The following is a 22,245-nucleotide window of genomic DNA, read 5'->3' as shown; positions in this document are numbered from 1 at the left end:
TCATTTAATTCTCACAGTAACTCCAAGAGGAAGAAACACATGACTAGTTTATAGAAGCACAGAGAGATTAAGCTATTTCCCTCAGGTCATATAACTAGTAAGTGGTAGAACTAAGGTATGCAGCCAGGTACTCTGGTGCCAGACCCTACCCATTTTACTCCTGCATTGTTTTGCTTTTCAATACAAATTGAAAAGAACTGTGAAAAATGGATATCGGTTCTTTTATATATAAAAAGAGAGATTATGACTGATTTATAATGGGTCATCACCTTTCTTAAGAAATATTATTAACTAAAAAGGTTGATGTACTCATTATAGGTTACAACTCATTTTTAGATTTCTTCAAGTTTCACTTTGTGCATCTATAATAACAATGAAGTACCTGAGTATTTTAGAAAACACATGAGATGATATTTGGTAATTTGAAAAGAAATGTAATAGGCAAAGTGAATAACAATGGCAGACACAATTTTGATACATACATGTTTTGCTCTTTCAAGGTGCTTTCACATATATATTCATATATCCTAACAATCCCAGGAGAAAGGATATCCATTTTAGAGGTGAGAAAACATGTTTGGGAGTTAATGTGTCCAAATGACTTCACACATAAAGACACATAAAAGATAATTAAATGAGGACATGTCTTAACAACTAAGAACTGTGTCAACAAACTATAAGTGAAAAATTAATGATATATGGTTCTTAATTGTCAAAAATGTTTTGATAGTCTCAAACTGTTGGTATTTTATTTTTATATGGCATAGATTACTTTATTTATTTATTTTTTTTTTTTTAAAGATTTTATTTATTTATTTGACAGAGAGACACAGCAGGAGAGGGAACACAAGCAGGGGGAGTGGGAGAGGGAGAAGCAGGCCTCCCGCTGAGCAGGGAGCCCGATGCGGGGCTCGATCCCAGGATCCTGGGATCATGACCTGAGCTGAAGGCAGACGCCCAACGCCTGAGCCACCCAGGCGCCCCTGGCATAGATTACTTTAAATATATCATAAATAGATCAGAAAATTTCAGATCTGGCAAGTCATATACTGATCTTCTTATCCAACTCCCTTAGAACATTCTTGTGTGAAAGAATTCAGATTTCTAATATAGCAGCTACTGGAAACATTTTAGGCTATTTTTATTATATGAGCTAATGGATACTGCTGATTAGTACTTGTTCTATAGGCAGGAAATATCGTCTTGGGGTTTGTATAACTTAATATTATGAACTCCGGCAATGCAAACATGCTATAAGCCACTTATTATACATCAATGGCAAATTATACATCCACTTATACAATGAACTAAACATTCCTTCACTGCTGCTACCATGTTTTATATACACTTTGTCTCCTTTAGGTGAAGCCTTCAGTGGAGGATTCTTGAGATGGTAACCTCTATTCCTTTAAACAAAAGTCCATAATTTTTTTTCCATTTGTAGTAAGGATGCCTACATGGAGAACACCACCAGCAGACACAAGGTTCTAGTGCCTGGTCAGAAAGGGACTTTTCTCTCAGTAGCATCTGACCCCTAGGTTTTGTTTTTTTGAAGGGTAGGTTGTGCACTAGTTTTGAAGATTATGCTTTCTTAGCTGGGAGTCTGGATAACAGTAAAGTAGTCTGGTTACTACTAAATACATCCAAAATTCTGAAACCTATAGCTTAAAATTTGCTGTCAAGGGCTTTGCATTTTATATTCATTTATAATGAACATCATGATAACAAGTCACAAGAGCCAACCTATTGTCAACTCAAATGCTCAAAGAATGAATCTTTCAGTTAGTCCCTATGTGTAAAGTTCTTCTTGATGTCCTTAATTGTGACCAATTCCATTGCTTTAAACTCTATCTTATTGAGAAATAAAAATATTTTTTTCTTGAGACCAAGTTGAATGTATTTCTAAGTAAAATTGGGAAGAATCAGAAATGTCACTGAAACAAGGGGAAAGTAAGGATAAGGTAAAACCAGAGAGAGCAAATGCATAGTTTAATACTGGGAAAATAAAAGGGACATTTTATAGAAAGAATGATGCCTTTATTGAGTTTGATGAGTTCAGTTATAAGCCTAATGGAAATATATGTGGACAAAAGACCTTCCAAATAGAAAATATGAGAAGATTCTGGAGAAGTTACCAGAGGAGTCAACCATACACTGCTGAATATCAAAACAATTAAGAATATCGAAACTCAGAGTTAACAAGTACACTTTTCCCTCCACCTTCATCCTTGTACTGTTGCCAATAGGAATATTTTACACAGCATGATCTCCATATGTTAACTTCAATTTTAATACAAATCAAAAGGTGGCCTCTTGATATTATTGTACAGAACATGGTATTTATTGAGTTTAATTAAAGGCAAAAGAGAAAATAAGGTAAAACCCGAGGGGTTTGTTGTTATTATTCCTAGGGATCTATTGATACTTCACCAAACCTTTACCAGACCCTTACTGATACTAAAGAAGCTCAGATATCCAGTTGCAAACATATAGACTGGGCATTTAAAACACATATAATGAATAATTCCTTGAGCTACTGCAATGACATTGGTATATCTGAAAAATTCTTCCCCTTGTCTCTATTAACCTCTCAACTCAGTGTACCTAACCAATGAAAGCTTTCATGTTTGGTAGTAAAAAGAGAATTAATTTAGGCTGAGTGGTCTTCAGAACTGAAGTGTGAGGTCAGCAAGATTAATTATACTCATTGTTCTCCTCTTGATTTTACCTGATTAACTGGGGAGAAAGGGCCGGGTAGTATATGTTCTTCGACTGGCATGGGAGTCTAACCATAAATGCCTGTGTCTTCCTCTCACATGCTGCTCCATCAGGCTCTGGCCCCTTGGCCCCCGGCCCTCCTACTGCACCCTGCTAGCTCCTTCTGCTTCTCGAGCATCAGGCAGAGCCAACACACTATTCTTATTCTTCAAGAGTCCTGGAATTTTAACTTTTTATTCCCAAAGAACTGTCTCATCAAAACTCCGACCTTAATAATGTCTGTGAAGCAAACTGCAGAAAATTGCTTTATAGAAAAATAATCTCTGGGGCACCTTATAAATTCAGATGCTCTATGAGAAAATTGCAGTGATTACACATGCCAACTTCCTTCCCTGCCCTTTGTCCATATTTGATTAAGACTTCAAACGAAGCCAAACACACTTTCCTCTCCCTCTCCCTCACTCTCTCTATATACAGAGTTTGTTAATATGCTAGTTAATATGCTATTAAAGATTCCTCTCTGGCTTCGAAACCCTTCCTTCCTGATTGCCATCAATGCTCATAACTACATCTATATCTGCACAGCAACGCAGCCGGCTCTTATGCAAACATTCCATTTGAGCATTTAGATTGGACACTGATCAGAGCAAACAGTCCCCTAAAGTGTGGATGTTTAAAAGGGTCATACTTGCTTTTCAGCCTTTGTCAGCAAAATAATAATAATAATTATAATAATAGCAGTATTACTGCTTTAACTAGTCAAATATCAAGAACTCCACTTAATTACTCCCGAGTCTTAATTATAATACACTTTAGTATCTTTTTAAAGAAAAACAAATCAGCAATATAAAACCATGTAAAACATTGCAAACTACTCTGGACAAGACACCTGGGTTCCTCTTTCCCTGTCAAGCCCATCTCACTATGGGAAAGGCTCTGTCTGGACCCACTATAAGCATAAAGGGAAGAAATCAACTTAAGCTAGCCCAAAAGATGTCCACTGCTTTGCCATATCCAAGAGAAAGGAACAGAGACTTAAAAGTCTCTCCATCCTTCCAACTATCATTGCTCTCGCTTGTCTATTTTGTTTCTGAAATAAATGACAAACTGTTTTAAACTAGAAAGTTTAAAGTAGAAAAAAAAAACACCTAGCATAAGGTGATTAATGAAAGGCTCTTTAAAACTCCTATAGGAGATCTTCAACTAAATGATACATATTTAGGTTTCAAACTGTTTATTTGCAAATGTGATTTTTACTTATTTTCAAAAGAAGACTCACACCCTTTTGGTCATAGAAGATGTCATAAATCCTCTGATTACTGACCCCTTTCAGCCTGGCAGGTGCTAAACAGCCTTGTTCCTTTCACATTTATTTCCTTTCTTCTACTACTACTTATTTAAAAGAACATTTCGAAGATTCTGTTCTCTTTCTTCAGAATTCAAAGGAAGAAATGAACATAACTATGAAAGAAATGATGTTCTATGAATTCAAAGCTCTGTTTCCCAATTATTAAATCATTATCTCAGTGTTATATTGAAAGGTTCACTGAAACACCAAAAGTCCACGGCCCTTTAAAAGATCTTTAATGAAACTGAAATGAAAATGAAAACATGGGCAGGCCTGTCTGAGAAAATTACATTAGTATTTGCTTTCCGAATCTTTGGGAATGGAGGAAATGGTACCTGGTGCAAATGGCTATTATAGAGAAAGGAAGCTTGCCCCACATTAATGATTAAATAACCCCAGGGAGCTCATTATCATTGTAGTTACCAGTTTGGGGGAATCACTATGATGAACCACCCAGATCCCTCTTCATCGGTTACAATTAAAATGCGGAGACTGTAAGACTGGATACAAAATGATACCAAACTATAAGCTGCTTTTAAGGAGATGCAATTTAAATATAAAGACAATAATCAGTTTAAAGTAAAAGGAGAATAAAAAGTATACCATGCTAACTCTACTCACAGAAAGCTAGAATATTATCTGTATCTATTGTTTTCCATAGACGCCTTAAAAAAAACCTTTATTTATAATTGTTTTGATTTTAGACTTCATTTTTCCTACGATGTCCCTTACTCTTTTTGCAGCAGTGTTTATTTCTGCTCCTTACAGTTTCTCTCCTTTCTTGGTTTCATTTTTTGCTTTCATTTCTTAGTCCTGTCTGCTCACAGTTCTTTTCATTTTTTCTTTTTCTTGACTCATCATCTTTTCCCCACATGCCTTCCTTACTGGTTTGTGGTCTTGTTTCAGAGGCGTTATTTTTAAACTCATAGTAAAATGTCATTTGCTTCTGCTCCTCATCATACATTCTAGTATGCATTCCTCATCTCCTAATTTTATCTTCTTGCCTCTTCCTCATTATTTTCCTGCAAAATACTTGTATAGCTTCCGTACTGATTCGTTTTTAACTCATCATCAACCACAGGAGTTTTGCTGGGACAAGCTATTCATATGGCATTTGCCTAATAGAAGTACCAGAACAACCTTGACAACCATCTGGACATTTAGTTGATTCAGTTGTTAATGTCTTTATAGCCAGTGAAGATGAGCAGCTGAGATTTTTTCAAAGTGAAAAGGTTCTCTCTTCCTCCTCTGCCAAAGAGACAGACAGTGCCTCTTTTGAGTGGTTATTTATTCTTGCCTCCGGGTCTAAGAGATCACCTGACACCCTTAGCTTCAACTGCCAACATATTTTCATTGTTAGAAATGAGATATTTTTAGCATCTCAGGGATTAGTGCCTCAACTATAAGAAGAGTGTTTTGGCTACATCTTACCAGATTTGTTGCCATCTTCTCTCAATGGCTTCCTGCTCCAGCCCATGCTTCCCATAATCCTCCATTCCTTTAGCTCTCTGGGGTCTTAACTGTTTTCTAATTTTAACAAAAACTGAGGTTGTATTTTTAAATTTTTCTTATTTTCTTTGTATTTTATCAAGGAAGAGTAGGCTATCTTTAAGTAAGAAATCCCTACAAAGTGCTAAATATTTACTGTAGATTATACTTAAATGCAATTTTCTATAATTGAGCTTATAAATCATAATATCTTAATATTTTTCATTTACTGGAATACTCTTTATCTTCATGTTACATCTACATTTCCCTCATAAATTTAGTGCACTTAAATAAAATAGATGCCATTAATTTCAACTAACAATCGTAGTATCAACTTGAATTTTTACAACTCAAAATACTCAGGTAAAGAGGAAGCTTCAATATTTAACTTTGTGTTTGGACTTAAATAATATTTGCATGAATTTGCACTTAGCATAAAGTCAATTATCAAACAAACTTTTTTTTTAAAGGCACAATTGCCTAATAGCCGTAACTTAACAGAGATGAAAATTTGAAGAAAAGGTTTTAAGTGAATCGGATATGATTTGACTTTAGAAAACAAGCGTGACTGAGTATTGGAAATCAGAGCTACACTGCTAGAATAACTGAATGTGACTTACAAAGTTATACTGCCATTTCCCAGCAGGAAAAAGGAGTTCAGTATGACAGAGTCGAGGGATAGTTAATGAAAAAGTCAATATATTTCATGCTTCTATCCAAGGTATTACTTTTCACAAATCCAGTTACACCTAGAAGATTTATAAACTTGAACAGTATTATCACTAATACTGTAATATTAGTCTGTATTACATAAATATTAGCACATTTTCACCTAAAAGAGAAAAATGATTCATATATGTTCTACATTGTTACCTGATTTTCAAAGATTCTGAGTACAATATATTGACAAGATATTTAATTTTGTTACTCTTATCCATCCTCCCAAATTCTTTTTGTTTCCAATCCTAAATTATGTGTTGTTTTTGAATACTTTAAGTCAGATTTACTCTAACTTGGCTTTGACTGTTTTATGTTTTCATTTAGGGAATGTTATCACTTAATATATTGATAAAATAAAAACTTTGCCCATCAAGTTTTTTTAAATACGAATTATGCTACTGGTAGAGAGTCAAAAACAATCAAGGCATTACAAGAAAATTATTTTCTACAAACTCTAAACCACAAAAACTGTCACACTGAAATAGGTTATATTCTTCATCATTCCTAATTAAATTCTAAGACATGCAAGAATGTGTTCTTGTCCTATTTCTTGTGTTAAGTTTCTTGCCTCTGAAATCTCTCTTTGACGTAGTTTCCATTATAACATCTTGAGATAAATACAAAGTGACTTAGGATATCCTTTTGTCTCTACCACATCTGAATCAATCTTGGATAAATCCTATTTTCTGATTTTTTTTTTGTATACCCTATATATTGATTGCTGTTAGAAGGAAAAAATAATGCAAAACAAAAACTGCATGCAATCGTTTGGCACTATGAAATCCATTTTCTAATGACAGTTGTCTTCTCAAAGTTGTTAGTCAATAGTCAATACTTTCTGTTCTCTTTGGTGGTTCTTGTAAGCTTTTAATTTGCACTTATGCCTCCTAAAAATCACCATTCCTTCCTTCTCAGGCAACAATGACATCTTCAGTTTTCACTGTAAAACATGGTCGATGACTGTCCCATGTCCTCCATCCACAGCCATCCTTCTCCTTAGTATTAGAAGCTTTGAGGTATTTCTTTAAAGGCAAAATGCTTTACCTGTGGTCTTGTCCAAAATCTTGTTGCGTACTTATCCTTTGTTGCTCTCATATCTTTGTGATGGCCTGCAAACACCATGGGTTTCTTAGCTTGCATACTCAGCCACACCTCTTTCCTCTAGGTCTTGCTAGCTATGGACTACACCCAAGTTATTGGCAGGAGTTCTACAGAAAGAAAGATGATATGCAGCCAGTGATTACAGCACAATTCACTAGACAATTTGATATGACAGTAACCAGAGAGCCAAGGGCGCCTGGGTGGCTCAGTCGGTTAAGTGTCTGCCTTCAGCTCAGGTCAGGGTCCCAGGGTCCTGGGATCAAGTCCCACATCAGGTTCCTTGCTAAGCAGGGAGTCTGCTTCTCCCTCTGCCTGCCGCTCCCCCTGCTCATGCTCTTTCTGACAAATAAATAAATAAAATCTTAAAAAACAAACAAACAAACCAGGAGAGCCAAAAGATAGTGGAAGATAACTTAAATGTTTGTACTCTAGCTACTCTCAAACTTATATTTCAAATCAACACACAAGATGGATGGCATTCATATGTGTGGCATATTCCTATGCCCAATTCCCAGGACATTGATTTATATATTAGGTGTGATATTATTAGGGTAAATATAAGTAAACTCTAATGTCCAATTATATCTTTTTGGAACACTGCTACTTATTTGCACCAAACTTCATATCTGACCACACAAGAATGCTACAATGTCGAGACGGAGAACCACTGATCCAGATCAGTGGTCCTCAGCGTGTGATCAGAAGCATCGACATCACCTGGGAACTTGTTGGAGATGCAAATTCCCATGTTCCATCCTAGACCCACTGAACAAGAAACTCTGGGGCATAACCCAGCAATATGATGTACCCTGATCTAGATGCTAGACCAATTTTTTAAAGAAAATGTTGAATTGCAATGTCACAGTCGCAGAGTTAAAGCTCTTGGATTACACAGTCTAAATAAATTCTGTCTTATGCTTAGTAATTACTCAAATACATGTCAGTTGAATGAAAGAACTGAGATGGTTTGTTACATATTTTTTTGTATAATGAAAAATTTAGTTTTTTTTTTCTATTTGAAAAGTATCAAAGTGATTCAGTTGCACGCAATTTACCTTTTCTTTGCCCTGACACAAATTAGTATATAGAAAATAGATAACATCCACTTTTCTATGAACCACATTTTAAGTATAGGTCTTTATTCTTATATAAGGAGAAGCACTGAGGGGAAGTTAGGAATATATACACCAAGATTAATATTCTAGACTTGCACATACTTGCTGCAAGACCTTGAGACTTAAAGGCTCAGTGCCCTCACGCATAATAGAATGGTCAAAAATACTCTCCATTTACAGAAGAAGAAACAGGGGCTTAAATTTAATAAATAACTTCTCCCAAAGTGACATAGCTAGTTAATGACAGAGCTGAGATACCTAGTAAGTCTGATGCTATGTTCCTAGCCACCGTCAAGAGCTTGACAGAACTTATCTCATAAAGCTAAAGTGAGAATTAAATTAGGTAATACACATAAAAGTTTCAATGTATTGAGCACATAATATGTGCTCAATAAATACTAACCACTAGTACTATTGGTATTATTGCAATCACTACGAGGCCAGTACCCAGAAGAATTTGCAGGGATTGCCACCAACAGGATATCTTGATACCTTATAAGCCCTACAAGCTCCCTCATGGAACCATCAAGTGCTTTGTTTTCCTTGACTCTCTCCCTTCTGAGGCATCCTTGCTCCACTGCAAAACAGTGGGAAGGACTTTAGCAGAAGCCATGAGTTCCTGGTTTTCAAAACTCTACTCTGATCACATCTCACTCTCTCTCTTTAAAGCTTGCATAATATGAAAAAAAAAAGCTTGCATAATATGGTTATGGTCAAGGGCATTACTTGTTTCATAATGCAGGCATATCTAGTGTTAACCTACATCTCTAACTGTTAGAGCATGATTTCAATGAAAAAGTTAAATCACTCAATTAGAAACAACCTGTGAGCTATAACTCAATATCCATAGTTAGGTTTCAGTGATAAAGTATTAGCTATGATCCTATACTTGGTGAGATTGGAGCATTATTATATAGTCGGCACTGTGATATATTATTTTATATATATATCTTGCCAACTGCACTGTAAATTGGATATTTTTAACCTCAGTTAATAGATGAGAAACCTGAGGATCAAAGATATTAAGTAATTCACATAAAGTTATCCAGCTAGTGGATGTGAGGGCCAAAATTCAAACTGGGGTCTATGTAACATCAAATCTGAGGCCTTTAATCACTTCCTTCCACACAGCTAGGATGGTTTAGCACAGTTCAAATGACAGACATTGTGAAAGTGTGTCATCATGCTATCATTTTTCTCAAATGCTGTTAACCATAATATTCCATCAACCAGAACATTCCATCCTCCTGGGGTAATTTACTGTAAAATCAATCACATTTGAGTCTGAAATATGATCTTTTTATTAGTCAGACCATCAATAATTAATTTTCAGACAAATTTTACCTTAAGCAGAGTTTTTGCAAGCAGAAAATAATATGCATTTTCTTGTGTCTTGATGTTTTTGTTTTACTCTACAACTTTGTTGACAGGTTACGTCAGTGAAAATGCCGGGAAGGTAAATCAAATCAAATCAAATAGAGGTTGATTCCAGAAGAAACCAAATCAATTATTTAATTCTGCTTTTTCATTGTTACTGTTGTCAGGTACCTGGTACCACAGGAAAAAAAATATTTCTAGTTGTCTTAGACAATAGACTTTAGAAAGTCAGTGCTTCAAATGAAGAGGATTATTAATAATTAGGAATCTTTAATGCAAATATTATAAAAGAAGATATCAGAAGTATTTACTTAAAAATATTTAGTTTTTTCCCAAAAAAATTAAAAATAGAACTGCCATATGATCCAGCAATCCTACTTCTGGGCATATATCTAAAGGAAATGAAAAGAGAATACCTAAGAGTTACCTGCACTCCCGTATTCATGGCAGCATTTTTCACAATAGCTAAGCTATAGAAATCATCTAAGTGTTCATCACGGGATGAATGGATAAAGAAGATGTGATACACACACACACACACACACACACACACACACACACTCACACACACACACACTGGGCTATTATTCAGCCATAACAAAGAAGGAAATCTTGATATTTGAGAAAACATGGATGGACCTTGATGGTATTATGCTAAGTGAAATAAAATAAGCCAGACAAAGACAAATACTGTGTGGTTTCACATATGTGTGGAATTTTAAAAAGAGTCAAACTTATAAAAATAGGGAGTAGAAAAGTGGTTGCCAAGGCCTGTGGGGTGGAAGTGGGGGAAATAGAGAGAGGTTAGTAAAAGGATATATACTTGCAGCTGTAAGATGAATAAGGTCTGAGGATCTAATGTATAACATGGTGACTACAGCTGATAAAACTACTGTGTAATTGAGTTTGCTGAGAGAATAGAACATAAATGTTCTCATCAGCACAAAATAAAACAGAAAAAATATGTGTGGTGGTGGATGTGTTAATTAACTACATGGAAGGAATCTTTTCATAATGTATATGTACATCAAATCATCATAGTGTACATTTTAGATATCTTACGATTTTATTTGTCAATTATATCTCAATAAAACTGAAAAAATTTAGACAGCTGCAAGTGTAGATTTGACTGGCATTTGAAAGTGAATACTTACAAGGAGAAACTTTGTAAGAAAAATATTTTAATGTGATTCTTTAGGCACATATTGATATCCTGCTATGAATGATAAAGTCCTAGTTCACTTACACCATCTCTTCTCATCCTTCCCTACCTCCTCCCTCTAACAATCTAATGATGATAATTATTTTAGTATCTGGTTGAATCAGTGAAAAATGTGTGAAAAAATGATCAAATATAGGCAGTTTCATATGGACCAAACTACTGTATATTTTAGAGTACTATTAGTTAAATAATATTCATAAATTTATATTTAATGTTCTCTTCTCATTTTAACTTCCACCTTCTGACTTCAGTGAGTTACAAATATACTTATACATTTTCAACTTTATAACATTTCTAGTAGGTCCTACACCAAAGGTGCCTTTCCATCTTTTGTCTAAAGTTTGAGTCTACAGTTGGAAACCAGTAAGATTCATTTGCATTACAATAGCCATATGAACTCTGATCATTATAGAGTAAAGTATTGGGCTGCCAGGAATCTCCTTCTCCACAAATCCAGATTCATTCCTAATGGAAATTTTTTTGCTACTCAAGTAAATAATTCATCTTGAATCTGGAATTCAAGACAGACTCACCTAAAACTAATCACCACACAAGCAAAAATTCTGTATCATTGGTTTGAGGTAAAGCATCGTAAATTCTTTAAAAATGATACAGAATAAAATAAAAAATAGTTGAAATTGTGCTTAATGGTATATAATAACATGATTTACAGAGGGTCATAATAAGCAAGTGTATATTTAATGAAGAATATTCAAGACAAATTTTTACCTTATTCTAAACCTGTATGTAAACAGAAATACCAATAGTCTAGTAGTGAGCAGATAGATAGGGATAGGATCATTGAGATACTTATCAACAGAACACTGTAACTAGAAGCAAATGTTGGAGGCAATAAACTGGTTTTCTTCGCTATGAGAATTTGGGAAATCCCTTGTTTTCTCTATGCCTTATTTTTTTTAAGATTTTATTTATTTATTTGAGAGACAGAGAGAGAGAGTGAGCAAGCATGAGCACTGGGGAGGGGCAGAGGAAGAGGGAGAAGCAGACTCCCTGCTGAGCATGGAGCCTTATGCGGGGCTCTATCCCAGGACCCTGAGATGGTGACCTGAGCCAAAGGCAGACACTTAACCAAATAAGTCACCCAGGCACCCCTATGCCTTATTTTTTTCCTTTTTAAAAAATCAATGTGGTATGAAAGAAAGAGGTCATATGTTGGATTTCATCAAAATTAAAACATTTGCTCTACAAATGATCTTGTCAAGAAGATGACATGACAAGCTACGGATTTGAAGAAAATACTGGCAAACCATATCAGATAAACGATCAGTATTTAAATATATAAAGAACTTGCAAAGCTCAACACTGAAAACTAAAACAAAAACAAAACATTAGATAATGTGCAAAAGACATGGAGGGATATTCCACTGAAAACAACATACAGATGCAAGTAAGCACATAAGATGTTTAACATCATTCACCATTGTATAAATGCAAATTAACACAATGAGACGTCACTACTAGAAGAATGATTGAAGTGAAAAATGGTAATGACACTAAAGTAAGGATGCTACTTGATCCTATGTTACCACACCCTGATCTGTAAGGATATGGAAAAACTAGATCATTCATACATTGCTGGTAGGAATGTAAAGTGGTACAGTCACTCTAAAAAATAGTTTGGCCGTTTTTTAAAAAACTAAACATGCAACTAACATATGACTCAACAATTACACTCTGGGCATGTTTCCCAGATAAATGAAGACTTATGTTCACACAAAAATGTGTACACAAATGTTTATAGCAGCGTTATTGGTTATGGCAAAAACCTGGAAACAACCCAGATGTCCTTCAATGCATGAATGGTTAAACAATGGGTGGTTCATCCACACCTGGAATACCACTCATCAATAAAAAAAGAAACAATCTATTTTTGCACACAATAACTTGCATGAATCTCAAGGGCATTATCTTGAGTGAAAGAAGCCAATCTCAAAAAGTCAAATATTATACGATTTCAATTATATTATATTCTCAAAATGACAAATTACAGTGATGGAAAACAAATGAGTGGTTTCTGGGGGTTAGAGAGGGTGTCTATAAAAAAAAAGTAAAAATATAAATCAAGAGGCAGACCTTGTAACGATCATATTTAAAATACACTTGAAAAGGGGAAGAAAGATAAAATTTGGTGATTTTTTCTGAAATTGACATTGATAAATAAGGATGAGACATGAAAAAGAAGGAATAAGGACATTGTGTTTCTTTAGGCATTGTACAATTGGATTTAAAACCAGTCCTTAAAAAGTAGTACCTTAGCAAGTGCTATAAAACCTTAAAAGTCTTGGAAGCATGGTGTCATACATACTAAGACCAATAAAGAAGAAAAGGATTATAGAAGCTGCTTAGTAATTTATAGGGGTAGAGTGAGAAAAATGTCTTAGAAACATGGCGTCATACATACTAAGACCAATAAAGAAGAAAAGGATCATAGAAGCTGCTTAGGAATTTACAGCGGTACAGTGAGAAAAATGCCTCAGATTTCAAACTTGCATTATAGAATAATTGTTAAGAGAGTTGGTTTTGGAATTTGTGAGATTTGGGTTAAATTCAGGGCTATACCACATACTAATTATGTGACTTGGAAAAGCTATTTTAACTGTTCTAAGCCTTTTTAGTTTCCTGATCTCTAAAATGGAGATGATGAGGCTAATAAAATAAGATGATATAAGTAAACCAATCAGCCCAGGGCCTGCCATAGACTAAGCAGTCATTAAATGTTAACCCATGCTACTTTGCTACTATTTTTAGGAGAAAGTTGGAAATCTTTATTCTAGCCACTAGGAGAGCACCTTAAACTTCCCATGTTCTTAGCCGGTTGAAATCCCAGAATCATTAAAAGCCAGCTAGCGACTTAGCATGGTAATGGTATATTTGGAGGATTGCAGTGTGATGTTAAGTTCCAAAGCAGTATCACAAAACAAGAGATGAGAAAAAGATGTGAAGAAAAATTATATTAGATGTGACGCTCTTTAGGAAACACTCAAGAAAATTGAGCTCAGTAGGGTTAAAATCTCATCTACTTAATGACTCAAAGAGGATTTCAGTCTTGGGGGTTTGACATTATGTAGTTATGAAATTGTGTTTTGAAATTGATGTTTGTAAAGAAAAACATGTATGTTATAATTTTTTTGGCCCTTAAGAAATTTAAATGGGAAAATCTTTAACATACAAACTGCAAATCTTTAATATATACACAGCAGCATCTATGGACCATTATAGTACATAAAAATAGCAGACAGGGAGGGTAGGGGAAATTGGAATACATGGAGGAAGGAAGGTGTTCAGGTTACCGACTTCTTCCTTGTCCACATCATTCTTGTTGCCTGTAGAGCACATGGTCTTCACAGAAGGCATGTCAAGAAATAGATGAGCCTTGAGAGCGCCACTAAAAAGATGAGAAGGAAAGCATAGTAGGCCCCTCCAGTATCACACCTCAACCCCCATCCTATCATCTGGGGAAAAATAGATCCAGTTAGTAGATGACTGAAAGTTTACCGAAGTCATTTTCCAAGAAAGCCTTCAAGCAGATCAGGGAGGTCTATGAGGAGGTGCTCTTAGTCATTAGTACAAATAAAAGTGGCATGATGATTTTCTGGCAAATCTATGCAAAATGTGTGAAGAAAGAAAGTACTCAGGTCAAGAAGAATTAAGAACTAAAGTATTTGCTTATAGGTCTGTGACATAGAAATGAGATGATCCTCTGAGTCAGGTTTGAGAGACCCCCAACATCTGCTCTTTCCTCAAGGACTGTCTTGGGTTATAGCCCCAAAGATGGCACCCCACATCCTTTGGGGAAGCTTGGTTATCTCCCTCCAGCTGTACCAAGGTATTGTCTGAAGTCCCATTACAGTCCATTGCAAAGACCTGGATTCCCACAATTACATGAAATCTATGGGCTTCCTGGGTAGGAGACTGGGTGTGCAGCTGCCAAGGCTCAGGTCCTTGATAGGAAGGTAGCTCGGGGGAAAGTGAAATCCTAGATCATTATACCTTCCAGCTTGCCCATGTTGTCATCCCAGTGATACGAAAATATTGTTTCATTCACGCCATGGAATATTAAGGAAAGAAAAAGAACAAGTTATTGATACACACAAAAACGGATGAATCTCAGGGTTAGTGGCCAAGATGCTCCATTGGAAGGGAAGCCTGGCTTTAAGATGGGTTCTCCTGAAGCTCAGAATGGTGTACCTGCTGTTGACCATGAGATGAACTCCTTTCTATGGTGGGCGATGTAGTGTTGAGGACCATGGTCATAACCATGGCATCAGATTTTGTACTGAGGGACAGGTTAGGAATTTCAGCCAATGGACAAATCTCCCTTCTGGGACACAGTTGACCAGTACTGGGTCTAGAATTAAATCTAACTCCTCACTATTTTCTGAGCAAACCTTTACTCAGGCCATCCACCAGGGCCTCATTGTACTTAAAGCCAATATTAAAGAAGAAGAGGCTGTGAAAAAAACTTCAATTCTCTAGACCCAAAAGATTCAGCACTGACAACTTTTGTCAGGCCAGAGCTAACATCAATGTCATGTTGGGATCCAACCATGGTCAAGTCTGTAATGGGAATTCGGCATTGCCCCCATTCACTCCTGCATCCCTTTAGCAAAGATTAAAATGACATTATTTTTTAAAATAGACAAATGCACATCTCAGGGTAAACAAAGTCTGATTTGGATGAAATGAAAACAAGTAGCAGATCTATTGATCATATGCTGAAATGATACTGATGATAAAATTAGAAATAATGTCTTATAAGCAGGTTTGGATGATGTCAAGTTATAGTATCTGGTGTAATATAGTAATGTAGTATATCTGCAAAACATCTTTAAGGAAATATATCAGGCCTTAGGTAATTTTTTTTTTTTTTTTTTTTTTTTTTTAGATTTTATTTATTTATTTGAGAGAGAGAGAATGAGAGAGAGCACATGAGAGGGGGGAGGGTCAGAGGGAGAAGCAGACTCCCTGCCGAGCAGGGAGCCCGATGCGGGACTCGATCCAGGGACTCCAGGATCATGACCTGAGCTGAAGGCAGTCGCTTAACCAACTGAGCCACCCAGGCGCCCAGGCCTTAGGTAATTTTAACAGTAACAGTTATAACTATAACACAAACAGCAGTAAGCAATAGCATTTTTATAATAGATTTCAAGTGGGCGAAATTAAGATTACTTAGAAAACCACAGGCCTGAAAAAAATCTCACCTCAGTGATGAAGAGGTCAAATTGCTATTGCATTATATTGCCTGTACTTTTTCTTCAGTTAATAGTGTGTTCGTTGTTCAGTAAGAAAAAGCTATTAATTAGAACTAACTTATAATTGATTTGTGCCAGATTAATATGGTTTTGTTTAGAATTTATTATTTTTATACAAAATACTTTAAAATGGTTGTTTAATTTCTAATGTCAAAGACTTGCTAATTCTTCAAGAATAATGTTGTTACTTCCACATAAATAAATAAATAAATAAATAAGGTTAAAAATTCCAGAACTCTTTTGCAGTTGCTATGTTCATCTCTCCAGGGGTACAATACATATCTATACTATATTATGTGAGTATAGTTTCTTCTTTTTAAACACTTTGACTGAATTTTTTAGCATTAAAGTCAAAATATAAAAGAAGACTTGTGTCTCTATGATGGAATGACATGTAGTGGATTAACACTCCTTCTAATAACATTTAGAAAAGCTGGGCAAATATAAACAAACAAACAAATAAACCTCTGTCTAAAGAACTGTTGCAGACCTAACTAGGACTTGGGGAGCCAAGATTCCAGATAGACAGAAGCCATAGAGAGGTGAATTGACTTCTACAAACCATGTTTCCCCTCAAGGCATTTATACAAGGTTCCTATATCCTGGTAAAAAGGGAGACAGATGGAAGTGAGTGTCACACTCAATAACTCTTCTCAAGGCATTTGTTAAAATCTTAAGCTTTGCAAGAAAATAAGACATTTATCAGAAAGCTGCTGAAAATTAGAGCAAAGTATTCATCAATCTCACAAAAATTCAAAGACGAAATTCATTCTTTTGGAATCTGCAATGAGAAGTAGTCTTACTAAATTGCCAAGGTTCTTAGACCCTGGGACCCTATAACATATTAGCTGGGACAGCCAGTGATTCATAGGATCTTCCAAAGTCTGAAAATTAACCTCTAAACAGCTCAGCTTGTGACTGGATTAAGAGGTCTATTCCCATCCTAGCTGCCTGCCAGAGGATAGGGTATATTCTATTTGGGAGAAGATGGCAAAACTTCTATAATTTTTTTCTACAATTTTTTATATACATTTTCCACCTCTAAATAAAAAAATTGTGAGGCATTCTAATAAAAACTTAAGAGAAACAGATTAACACATAGCCTTGTTATTGGAATTATTGGCCTCCAACTTTAAACTTAATGTGTTATTCAACAATATTCAGAAATGAGACAGAAAAATTGAAAATTTTATGAGGAATCTAGAATCTATAAAAAAAGAATCAAATTAAAATACTGCAAGTGAAAAATGTAATAATTAAAATTAATAACTTAATAAATGAGTTTAACAGCAGATAGGACATAGTAAAAACAAAAAAAAGGACTCATGGATTGGAAGATAAGGCTACAAAATATATCCAGATTACAACAGAGAGAACAAAAATGGATGGAAAATACATTATAAAAAGAATTAAAAGACTGCTAGATACATGACAGAGTAAAAAGGTAACAATGTGTAATTGGAGGCCGTAAGTGAGAAGAAAGGAAAGTAAAACTATATCTGAAGAGATAACGACTAAGAACTTTTCAAAACTGGTGAAATTTATGAAGCCATTTTAAAGTAATGCTCTAAATGTCAAGCAGTGGAAATCCAAAGAGATCACATAAGTACATATTGTGAGACTACAAAAACAAAAGACTAAGAGAAAACATAAAAGCGATAAAAAAATAAAGAACACACTATTCTCAGAGGAACAACCATCAGACTGATGGCTGACTTCTCAACAGAAATGATGGAAGTCAAAAGTCAATTGGGTGGTGTATGTAAAGTACCAAAAGAAAATAATTCCCAATCTAGAATACTCTAACAAATGAAAATAACATTAAAAGTGAGGTGAAAATAAACACATTTTCAATCAGAGACTGAAAAAATTCATTGCCAACATACTGACACTAAACATGCTAATGAGAACTCTTGTTCCCCACAGAGGCATGGTGTTACAAGAAGGGAAAGAGGGCATCTGAAAGTAGCAGGTGTGATATATGCAATTTTAAAAATAAAAAAGAAAACTAAAATAGAAAATAAAACAGATTTATAATTATTCTTGAAAAGAATAGAAAATTAAATTTATCCAGCTGAGCCTGCCTAGTCCCCAAAAGCATATGCACATTTTATTTTTATTAAAGACAAATACACTAACCCTCAAATTTATTTCAACATACTCTAGGGTAAGAAATAAAGACAACAATAGTTCATCAAAAGTCAGATAAATATTTTGTAGTGTTTGGTCTTACATTTATATTTCAAATAACTGGCAAACACTTTCAAAGTACTGTTAAAAATTTTAAGAAAATAAAGTATTGTTACACGAATTAAAATTAAAATGTTAAATTCTTTTTAAAATAAGTGATTAGCTATGATTAATGAATCAGCAACATATGTTAAGTGTTTTGATGTTTCACATAAGACATTTGAAAATATTCATATAGTAACTGTTGTTAGTATTTATCCTTATGATTAGCGTGAGCATTCATTTTAGTGTAAACCCAAAAAATGGCTAAAAAATCCCAGCACCAACTATGTAATGATCTTCTCCTCATAATAAAACAGAATGCAATTACTCAATTTTCTTAAACACAACAGATTAAATTCATTGTGCCTTTCCCTATATATCTAGGGAGAATGTGACAATATGAAATCTCCTTCCTTAAAAACTTTTGCTTAAATCCTTCCTGATATCAAATTTTCTTAAATATATTAGGAAGAAACTTCTATCTCTAACCTAAAGAAAAAGAAAACCATTAATGGTAATTTATCATAAGTCATAATTCAACCGTGAATAAGGATCTTACCATAATTTTGTAAATGTTTAGAAAAATAAATGTTCATCATACTTCCCATCTACATATGGAAGCACCCTGGTCTGTTTGAGGGAGCAGGGAATGTGAATTTGTATATGGCAATTCCTCTGTCATAAGCCTCCTGTCCATGAGGGTGCAGCCTCAAATAAGCAGCCCATCTGTGGGTAGAGGACTGATGAAGTGCAAACAGTAATGATGACAATGTTGCATTGGAAATGAACCAAAGGGTATATGAAACCCTTTGAGTAGTCACTGTCTTTGCTGTACTTGTATATCCATTTCATTTTGATTAAATTTTGATTAAAATAAATAATCAAAATAAATTCTGGCAGACCCTAAAACACTTCTAAATGCTAATGCTTTTATGAGTAGTTAGAGATTCTCTTTAATTACATTAAATATTTGACACATAATCCTGGTATATTTTTATAGATGAGATTTTATTTTGAATCTTAAAACCAGGAGCATTGTAAGAATGTAGCTCAGCTTTCAAATAACTTTCTTTAAATAAACTGAAATGAATCAAAGTTATATGTTTCAAATATACCTAGATTATTCAACAATGGATTATTTCAAATATTCAATTTGTTTACCTCTCGGATTGGCCTCTGTCTCTATTTTTACTTCATAAATATTTATGTTACAAAAAATCAGAGGCTAAAAAATTAAAATCAGAGCTTAAAATATTATAACATAAAACAGATCTGTATTTTGTTGCCAAAAATTATTGCAATTAACTACTAATCTAAAAGGGGGCAATTTCCAATATTTAATTGTACCGAATATTTCAATTCAGCAGTGTAATAACTAGTAAGAAAGTATTTAAGTATATTAGAAAGTTATGCTTTAAATTCTGCTCTTAGTGCTTCCTGCTAAGTACAATAGAATAGAAATGAGCTTTTATTCTTCAAGTTAAAGTTGTTGATATTTTATATGTTGGAAAAATTTCTTTATCATAAGTATACTATTGTAATGAAATGTTTTTTCTTTAAACCTTCTTTTATTCATGAAAGGGCAAAATCATTTGTTGGTTCACTTTGTTCCAAGAACGTGCTGCAGTGCTAAATGAAAGTATGCCGTTCAGCTCTCTAAGTAGCTTACACATTACAAATCAAAATGTTAAGCTGTGTGGTTAAAATGAACTAGATAAGCAAGTAAGTCTTTTCCCTTTGCCAACATTATCTTTTTATTCAGCCATACATAGAGATATATCTTATTTTTTTTAAGTTACAAAGCTATTTAATATCCCACAGAGCAATAATAACCCTGAAATTTGACTGTTCTTTAGAAATATTTCTTTCTCCTTAACTATGGAGGTTCTCAGAGGCTTAGAGGTAGGCACTCTGTTTATTTCACATGATGACTCTCAGAAAGCAAAAATTCTGGCAAAAAAGAATGTAGGTCACAAAAAAAAATTTTTTTTTTTATAAAAGATTAACGTAGCTAGTCCAGTCCCTTTCTTTGTTCCAAATATTTAAGACCATGAGAAAGATGGTCTGTCTCTACGTCTTCAGTACATTCTCAGCTTATAGACAGAGGAGCTGGCTAGGAAACACTTGCAGTGGATACTGAGAACTTCTAGATGATTCCAGAATGGAATCTTGAGCCAAGATTTTTTTATGTCCCAAGGCAAAAGGTAGAGCGGAGGATCCAAGTCACTATATCCCTAGCTCTAAAACAGGCTTCTTCTCTTAGGTTTGCTTCATTGGTTCCAAGGAAGATTGGATAACATGTGAAATGTATTACCATAAATCCATCAAGACTTTGGAATCCACTGATCTCCTAAAATACATAGTCTTTGAATGGTAATTTAACAATATGTACATATAAAAGGAAAACACCATCTTTAATAGTGCCAATACTGCTATTCAAATTTAACATAGATTTATAGTTGGAAGACCCAAATCCTATTCTAAGAGGAAACAGTAGTTTGAGGCAAGGAGGATGCATTTGGATTTCTTATAATGTGACCCAATGTTATTTTGTTTAAATTACAAGTATAGATTAAATCTGTTTTAATATAATTTATAGTTCCTCAGTGAGTTCTTTATTTCCCTAAGAAAAGAGCAGCCGACAATAAAACAGTACAATGTCTCTGAGATAATATGGGATACTGGAGCACGATAATGAGGTTCATGAGAATCCTTTGTTTGAAATCTTAAAGAAAAAGGAAAATATCTGCCTCTGTATTTTCAGCATCTAGAAGAGTGATTGCCATGCATTAAATAAGCCCTCAATAAAACACCTTATACTTGTGTATATACAGTATTATATATGTATACAGTATATTATAAAAATTATTTAGTAAGATTTGAGAGTCTTGCTTAAAAAAAGACTTTTGAATTAGATGACCTTCCAAGTCATTGATTACATATCTAACCATGCTACAGGGACACAGATATTGGCAAATAACTTCTCTTGTCTTTTATGGGCTACTTTGCATTCTGCTAACAATTTGTATCTCACTGTCTCTGATAATTATTCTGTGGTCATTACTTTAAGAGTTTATTATCCAGGAGCAGTCGCCCAATTTTTTTGTTACTTATATTTTGCCCGCATGCAGATGCACATGAGCTCTCTCTCTAATATGTAAAATATATTATATATAATAATAAATATATTAAAATATATTTAATATTATAGTTATATTAATTTATAATATATTTATCATATATTATAATATATTAATATTATATCTTATACATAATTTAAATTTTATAATTTATATTTAATTGATGAATTTAAATGTAGGTGTTTAATGCTGGTATATGTTTAAATGCAGATATAGATATGTATGACTCTAGATGAAATTAAACAAGACCCAATAACTGTGCTTGTCACACTACAACTATCACAGAAGAGAGCTCATTTAAATGTAGTCTTCAGTGTGATCTTCAGGATATGCAGCTTCATCCCACCTAGCATGAAGGAGATCTTTACATAAAATGGTACCTTTGCTGTCACAAATAGTGGGGATGCCTACTACATATGAAGCACAATGGATTCTTCATTCTTCACTCAATGTACTTTATGCATCATGCTTGTCCGCTCATCTCCTCTCATTTGGGGATTCATATTGGTGT

General features: G+C 34.3%; 1 protein-coding gene across 5 annotated transcripts in view; it reads right to left on the bottom strand.

Moving 5' to 3' along the window:
* The window catches only part of TRPC4 (transient receptor potential cation channel subfamily C member 4), a 192,201-nt gene that overhangs the window by 161,792 nt on the left and 8,164 nt on the right, over positions 1–22,245 (bottom strand). For 2 of the 5 annotated variants that reach the window (XM_032403122.1, XM_032403119.1), the window contains exon 2: positions 7,319–7,482. The exons of 2 other annotated variants lie outside the window; for them this stretch is intronic. The gene's annotated coding sequence lies outside the window, so the exon portion shown is untranslated. Of the gene's footprint in view, positions 1–7,318; positions 7,483–14,400; positions 15,898–22,245 lie in introns of those variants that run through there. One more of the 5 variants, XM_032403121.1, reaches the window with a different exon arrangement.

Source organism: Phoca vitulina, unplaced genomic scaffold (genome assembly GCF_004348235.1).
Source record: "Phoca vitulina isolate PV1807 unplaced genomic scaffold, GSC_HSeal_1.0 scaffold5, whole genome shotgun sequence".
NCBI lineage: Eukaryota > Metazoa > Chordata > Mammalia > Carnivora > Phocidae > Phoca > Phoca vitulina.
This window is presented reverse-complemented; position numbering and strand designations above follow the sequence as displayed.